This window comes from Dipodomys spectabilis, unplaced genomic scaffold (assembly GCF_019054845.1).
Source record: "Dipodomys spectabilis isolate Male_0828 unplaced genomic scaffold, ASM1905484v1 ptg000187l, whole genome shotgun sequence".
Taxonomy (NCBI): Eukaryota; Metazoa; Chordata; class Mammalia; order Rodentia; family Heteromyidae; genus Dipodomys; species Dipodomys spectabilis.
In genome coordinates this window covers 8,193,347-8,201,722 of record NW_024870864.1, presented here as the reverse complement: position 1 = coordinate 8,201,722, position 8,376 = coordinate 8,193,347, and positions in this window count along the sequence as shown.

The following is an 8,376-nucleotide window of genomic DNA, read 5'->3' as shown; positions in this document are numbered from 1 at the left end:
GATTTTATAGCATACAGCCTAATACACTATTGCAGAAGGGAAGTATAGAAAGTTCACACCATGCTATTTTATGAGGGTGTGCATCTTCACAGAGTCCTGTTGCATGCCTACCTTGTACAAGGCCCCGAGTTCCATCCTCAGCACCAAAATTCCAATAACAGCAACAAAAGAAGCAAAAGAATAAACATAAATAAATAAAAATAAACTGCTTTCTTGACCCTGATATGTGAGGAAATGCACTAACAGGCAGGTTCTTTGATAAAAGAAAAAAAAGTCATGAAGAAAGCTATAAAGATGTGTGTAATTTGGGAACCTAGTGTTCACATAAACAAAATGGAAAGGAGAGAGGGGGAAAACAAAGCTACTGAAAAGAGACTTATCTATAACTAAGCAGTTGATAAAGGTTGACAAGTTAATTAAGTCACTTTTATTAAGGTTGCAATTCCATGTGAAACCTCAGTGATAATACACCTAACTGATATAGACAATATTTTTTTAAAAACCTATTGAAAAAAGTAGCAATTAAAAGTTTATTATTTAAGATCATTTAAAGGCCATAACCTAAATTAGTAAAATTTTCCTATCTAATATTTTTAAGACATTAAATTGCCCCCAGAAGGATGACAGAAGATCAGGAACTGCTTGACACATTCAAAATGGGAATGAGAATAAATATTTCATAATGTAATACAAAGGTATCAATATTTAAAACCTTCATACTTTACAAAATTCTTAATGCGATTTATGTTTCTGAGATGAGGATATCAGGTTGATACATTTCTTTTCGGGTATTTTTTTAATCAGATTAAGAGTCTGTGTTTATTATCTCAAACTCATCTTAACTAATTTCATTCTCAGGGTCAAAAACTTTCTGAAAATAACTGCTCTGGGATGTTCATTATTAATAGTGTTCCTCTCTCGTTAATAGTTTATGGTGAGCTTCTCAGAATATTATGAGACTGTAAAAATTCCATCCCAATAAATGTGTCTATAGCAATAAATTGGATATAAGTTATAGTCTGTGAGTTTCACAATGATTTATGCACATCATAACAACTAGCTGCTGATAGGCTGCATAACCTAGTGTAACACAGCATATGTTTGACTATTTGTAGATGTATGGATTTCAGAAATAATTCCAATTTGGAGACAATAATAAAAAGAGAGGCAGAAAAACCACATACGAAAACATTGATTATTTCATTTCTCTGCCTGATCTGAGTAGGAACCCCCCTTTCAATCAATTTCTATTTCCAGAATATTCTTTGGCTTCACATATAAAACTGGAACCAACTGAAAGTTGTACTGAAAATATTAATGGCTAAATGACTCCATGTTCTTGACTACATATACGGTTTATATATGCACGCAACGGAGGGAAGCCAGGAGGAGGACGCAGAATAGGGGGGAACGGTTCAACATACAACAAAGACAGCAATGGAAAGGGAGGAATGAGAGGAAAAGAGGAAACAGCCTACACTAAGCAAAAGGAAAGAGCTGTAAACATCACCTGATGTGGAAGAAATAATTGTATTGTCAAAGCTCATAGAATTCACAAACTGTATAGACTATGATAATGACAATTTGCCTTGTGAAGGTTAAAATGTGTTTGTGACTTTAACTAAGTATCACTATTCCACAATACTGTGAAATATATGATATCTATGTAATCACCTAATCTCAATTTAAATAGAAAAGAAAAGTAAGAGAAGGGATAGGTTAGGAGCAATGGGTGACAATTTTGTCAGATACCTGGTATTCATATACTGTTTTGTAGAATGAGAACTTCTTTGTACAACTACTTAAAGATAATAATAATAATAATAATGTTAAAAAAACAAAAAAGATTATAATATGCCACTTTTACTTGGGGATAGACACATACACTCACTTCCTATATTCACCTCATAAACTTTTCTTTATTAAATTTCTACCTCATAATCTTACATCTTTCTTTGTCACTGCAATTCTGTTATACTTATCACCAATACAAGTTTTATACTAAAACTGAGCAAAATCTCCTTAGCTTTTATTTATGAGAACCGTCATATTCCTTTCTTAGGAAGGGAATCTTCTCATGCAATAACTAAGTTTCGAATATATTGAGAAAAACTTAAAACCTCATATTTTACTGGACTCAGAGATGTATGAAAACAATATTTCATAATGAAAATAAAATACCAAAATGGTGGTTTACTTTGTACCCAGACTTTGGTGCTATGTTCTTCCAACCTTGGTGAGCTAGTTTTACAACACTTCTCACATAGAAAGATAAATTAAAAAAGAATGAAAGCATTTTGAACTCTGTCATGAAACCTTTGGCTGTTTCAACGTACAGCCTTAATATCTTGTGGGAAAAAATAGAAATATCTGTGTTTTTAGCAATTTGAAGCATGACTTTGTATATGCTTTAAATATGCAGTTAGTAAGCTGAAAGCACCAGATACATATCAGTAAGAATGGCTGTTGTGGGATGAATGATATAAAATACTTTAAATACTTTTCCATGGTATGCCTTCTTCAGGACACATGGATGATATTAAAGCTGGTAGCAAGTAGATCCTTCCATTACAGGTTGGAAGTGAGGAATTTTAAGACCTGCTGAACACAACATAATTTTACTGTGAGTCAGCACAGATATACACAGTGCAGATCCTTCTGTCACTGGAAAAGTCCACAGTATATTCTGTGCTCAAATATGTCCAGATACTGCTCCATGTTCTCATGGAATTTATTTGCTGTACTCTGTTGACCTCCTAATAACATGCAGCTTACTGAATTTTTTTATTTTTATACATTTTTATTGTAAAAATACTCAGAGGGGTTAGAGTGACATGAGCAAGGTAATGAGTACATTTCCTATCAAACATTGTTACCTCCTCCTTTGTTTTTTCCCTACCATTCCTTCCCTCTCACCTCCACAACTACCCCCTGTCTCCTCATCCCCCCTTCCCCACCTAAATTGTAAAGTTCATTTTTCAACATAGTGTCTTGTGCATCTCATTGTTACAATGGGTCAACCTGTATCCCTACATAAGCATTTTGTTTTTTTCCTTCACCTCCCTAAATTAGAGAAGTGTATATACAAGATGCAGGGCAATGACATCAAATATAGTGAAAACAGGGGTCATAGCATGGGGGAGGAACAAATGTAACATGTTTGTTTCTTTGTTTCTTGTATGTTCCTTCCCCACGGTTATTGAAATATTAAAAGTCATCTTAATTTTGGACTTCTAAATTTACTTGAAATTAACTGATTTGTGTGTGTGTGTGTGTGTGTGTGTTTTCAGGTACTGGGACTTGAACATAAGGTCTGGGTACTGTACTTTAGCTGTTTCACTCAAGATTACCTCTGTCACTTAAGCCATCGCTATACTTCTGGAATTTTGCTGTTAATCAGAGAAAAAAAGTTTCATAGGCTTTCTTTCCCAGGCTGGATTTAAACCTTGATCCTCAGATCTCAGCCTCTTGAGTAGCCAGGATTACAGCTGAGAGGTGTTAGAGACCAGTGAAATTAACCATCTTGAAAATTCTCTACATTCTTGCATAAGGGATCCTTGGATCCCTATGATACATCCTTTTTTAAACTATGTATAAATATATAATAAAGTTTAGATGACAATTTCAAATATAAAATTCATTATTTAAATAGATCAATATATATTTAGCACCATAACAGTATGTAATGATTTAACTTATGTAAACAAAATCCTTATTATTTTATTTTTTAATTGTAAGGGTGATATACAGAGGGATTATAGTTTCATGAGTAAAGTAATGTGCTACCAACTCCTTCATTTTTTCCTGCTTCTCATTGTTGTTGTTGTTTTTTGTTTGCTTGTTTGTTTTAATAAAGGACTTATCTTTCTTATGAAGAATCAGTCTCTATATTTCTAAAATTCCCTCAGTGGCGTTCCAAGTAACAGGATGCTATTAAATTATTTTATTTTCTTAAAATTACATATATTTTACCTTTTGCTTAACTGGACCATTAGTTAATTAGGTTTTAGAAAGTGTTAGTGTTTCTTCTAGAAAAGCAAGTTCTTCATAAATTAAGTTGTTATTTTTTAATCAAGGTATATGAAAAAGAGAGCATATCTCCACAAATTATTTTTAAATATATCAGAGTTGGAAGCCTTGAAAAGAAAATGTTGTGATTGTAATAGCCCAGCTGAATATTGGTTGTCAACAGAAATATGGAAGGGCCAATTGATAGACCTATCAGAGACACACAGTGCAAAAAACAAAGGCTAATGATAGCTTTTATTTTCAACTTCATGATAAAGCATGGGCTGTTTTTTGTTTGTTTCTTTGTTTTTGTTTTTTGTTGGTAGAGGGACTTGAACTCTGGGCCTGGGTGCTGTCCATGAGCTCTTCAGCTCAAGGCGAGCGCTCTACCACTTGAGCTACAGCGCCACTTCCGGTTTTCTGGTGGTTTATTGGAGATCGGAGTCTCACAGTCTTTCTGCCCGGGCTGGCTTTGAACTGTGATCCTCAGATCTCAGCCTCCTGAGTAGCTAGGACTACAGGTGTGAGCCACTGACAGCTGCTTTTAATTCCTCACCTCACATATCCAGTCCTGCATCTGACCTCAGCAGCAAGTTTTTGGTTACTTTCACTCTTGGAACTTTCTTAACCAGTTCATGACTTTGCTTATTTTTATGTGATGGAACCAGTTTAACTTTCTCAGGAAGACATGATTCATGAATTAAACTAGAATAAATTATAAATACTGCATAAAAAGTATTCCAATTTTACAAATACATATTTCATCCTGTTTGTTTTCAGAATAGAAGCATAGGAACTGGATTCTTCAGATTATCACAGTAAGACACAAAAATAAAATCATCATGTAAAGGGGCGAAAATTAGGGATTTGAGCGGCACAGATATGTATTCCTTGCCTCAGTAAGCCCTCCGCTAAATATTCAGTGGTCAGGCTGTTGTTTAGATATGGTTATTCTTCCAAGGTTTATGTGCTAGAAACTTCATCCCAAGGGTAGTAGTGTTGAGAGATGATATAAAGTCTTTAGGAAGTGGTGCCTACTAGGAGGTCCTTAGGTCAATGGGGTCATGCCCTTGGAAGGGATCTTTGGAATCTAACCCAAAGCTGGCTTCCTGTCTTGCTGTGTGATGGCATGCTTCCATATACACTGAAGTCCTGACACTATCCACCACAGCTACCTCACCAGAGGCTGGACCAGAAGTTGTACAATCATGGGCCTTCTGCCTTCCAGATTGTGGGGGAAAATAAATCTCTTATTCATAATGAGTCTGCCTTTAATGTTTTATTTGGTAACAAACAGAGTCAAAGCAGTTTCCACTTTAAGTCTTTCTTTGCTGTCTTTGGATTACAGGCCTGAGGGCTAAGTATAAATGATCTAGGTCCTTGCATGATTCCCATCTTTTCTCTTTCACAATTCCAAACTACTCTCACTCCTGAAATTAAGTATTCCTACTTCTTTTCTCTTAAATGTTTTCCTCTTCATCTCCTCCTCATTTTTACTTTTCTTTCTTCTCCATCTCCCCTGAAGCAGCATAGTTAGTAAATGATTACATCCTGACTGAGCTTAGTACTTACTTAATACCCATATCCTAACTGGACTCAGTACTCTTTTATGTCAGCGTCAGAATTTAATCACTAGAAAATAAACTATATTATACAGCAAGCTGTGAAATTAGTACAATTTTATAAAGGAATTAAATTGTATACATCAGAACTCAAGTAATAAGTAGTGGTATTAAAGTCAATGATTTTATAGTAAAATAAAGTCTTTTTGGTACCCTTTTGCATGGAACAAATTCTTAGTTACTGTTAAATTGAAGTTAATTAAACTGCCAAAACCTATTCTTAGAACTGTTGTGACTTTTCAATCCATGGATAGATTTCCAATGCCATTGAAGAGGAACCAAAGACTTCTCATTCATGGCAGTATTTCAGAAGTGTAGGATAAAGGTTAAAAATAGCAGACCTTTGAATCACCAAATCCACATTTCAAACTTATAACGAACAGTTTATGTGTTCCGAAGGTGTGTGTGGCCTGGGGTTCTCATTATTCATTGCTTTGCAGAATTTAGGTAGCAAAGTTTTCCATACTAAAACTTCTTACTAATTCATTGAACAACTGAAGTTATTCCCCTAGTCTAGTTTTAAAATTTATCTTATTGTTACTATAACTGTGCTATACAGAGCCCTAGTTTACTTTTGCAAGCAATTTAAAATATTTCCCCTTTTAGCATTCTTAAAAATGACTTTAGTTTTTCAATACTGGGGTTGGAACTCTCAGGGTCTCACACTTGCTAGGAAAGAATTCTGCCACCTGAGCCACACCTCTAGCCCTCAAAATGAACTCTTTCAGAATCAGAACCAAAGTAACTTTTAATTCTACTCAACGTAGAGCCTGAGCATTGGTGCATGCTGGTCTCTATTTGGTAAAGAATGTTGGAGATGCATTAAAGCATTTGCTTTAAAAAAAAATCCCCATTTCATAACTTTCTCTTATCACTTCTAACATGAAAATATAAGTGACTCATGTTTAATGGTAAGTGTGTTAGGAAAGGTTAATTCAATTTTAATCTATGAATTTAAAAGTTTTAAAGTATATAGAACACAATTTAGATAGGTATCAGTGTCTCATGCCTGTAATGCTAGCTACTCAGGAGGCCCAGATTTGAGGATCATGATTCAAAGCTAGCCTGGGCAAAAAAGTCCATCAAACTCTTATCTCCAATTAACCACCAAAAAGCCAGAAGTGGAATTATAAGTCAACTAGCAGAGCACCAGCCTTGAGCAAAAAAGCTCACAGAAAGCCTCCAGACACTGAGTTTAAGCCCCAGAATCAGCATTGTATATATAGGCTGGCTTTAAATATCAGTCTTCATATCTCATTCTCCTGAATAGTTAGGATTATAGGCATGAACCATCAGATACTTCTTTTTAATCAACCTTATTCATTCACAAAGGTTCTACAAATGAAAGAGGTAAAAACAGGGATCAGTATGTCTATATATTAAACGTTACTCTTTTTATGTATATTTTTATTGTAAAGATACTGTACAGAGGACCTACAGTTACATCATGCATTGTTACCCCCTCCTGTGGTTTTCCCGTTATCCCTTCCCGCCCCACCTCCCCATACCTCCCTCCCCCTTCTCACATATAAAAAGTTGTAAAGTTCATTTTCAACATAGTGTCTTGTATATCTCATGGTTACAATGGGTCAACCTATATCCTTGTTTCAGTATTTTGTTATTTCCTTTGCCCTCCCCCAATTAGAAAAATGTATAGGTACAAGATGCAGGGCTGGTCCTATATCTCAGGGGTTAGAATACTGGTCTTGTAAACTTTATTCTTATATATGATACATGTGGTTAAATCTCACATAGATCTCCAAGATCAAATATTTCTCTACGTTATTGGGAAAAAATCATCTCTGAACATATTTGTCTGGATGTGTGACAAACCCAAGTTAAATCTCAGCAGAGAAATGGGCTTCTTGTCACAGAATTTCTTTGTGTGTGCATATATATATAACTGCCATTCTTTTAGAAAACATGTTAATTTACATAATGGATTTAAAGACTCCTCTTTGCAGTCCCATAAATACAAGAAATGTAACATGGTTCCATATGGAAATAAATCTAAATACTGGTTATTTGGACTATCTTACATAGGGAAAACCATTGCTTGAAATAAAATGCCAGATGCTTCTAATTGAAAATCGAACTGAACTTTGACCAAAAAAAAATAAGTCTTTGATAACAACACATTAGCCAAGATAGGGATTACTTACTATTATGTCTTAACTCAGAATAATCATAGACAAATAACTTAAACTATTCCAACCAATGAATTTACTGGGAAAGGAGAAAACAATATAATGTGTCACCTCTCTTGACTAATCAGCCACATTAGCTAAAAGAATGGCAACTATATAAATACACAGACACTCTAGATTTTATGCATCATATAGCTATTTAACATTTTCAAAGTCTGGGCAATCTTCTTTTACCTGGGAAATCTGTGTTTGAAGAGGAAAAAGCCTCTGTTTGTAGGATCCATTCTCCCTCCAATGGGGCTAAAAGGGGGCTCTAGGAACTTGATAAAAAATGGCTCACACCAAGTTTACTTTCCTTCAGTCGTCCACATATTTTGACTCTATTTCAATGAAAAAGGTTTACTTTTGGACTGTTTTCATATTAGGGGACACAATGGCTAGGTTTTAAAGACTTTTCAGCAACACCTCCCAATAAAAATGGAATTTACTCCAAGCTTACAAGGATGCTATCAAACGGAGTCAAGATTCATCAATACATGAAGCATAAAAGTTCAACACTTAAACAGAATTGATTGTGAACGTTAAGCAAATGCAATGGG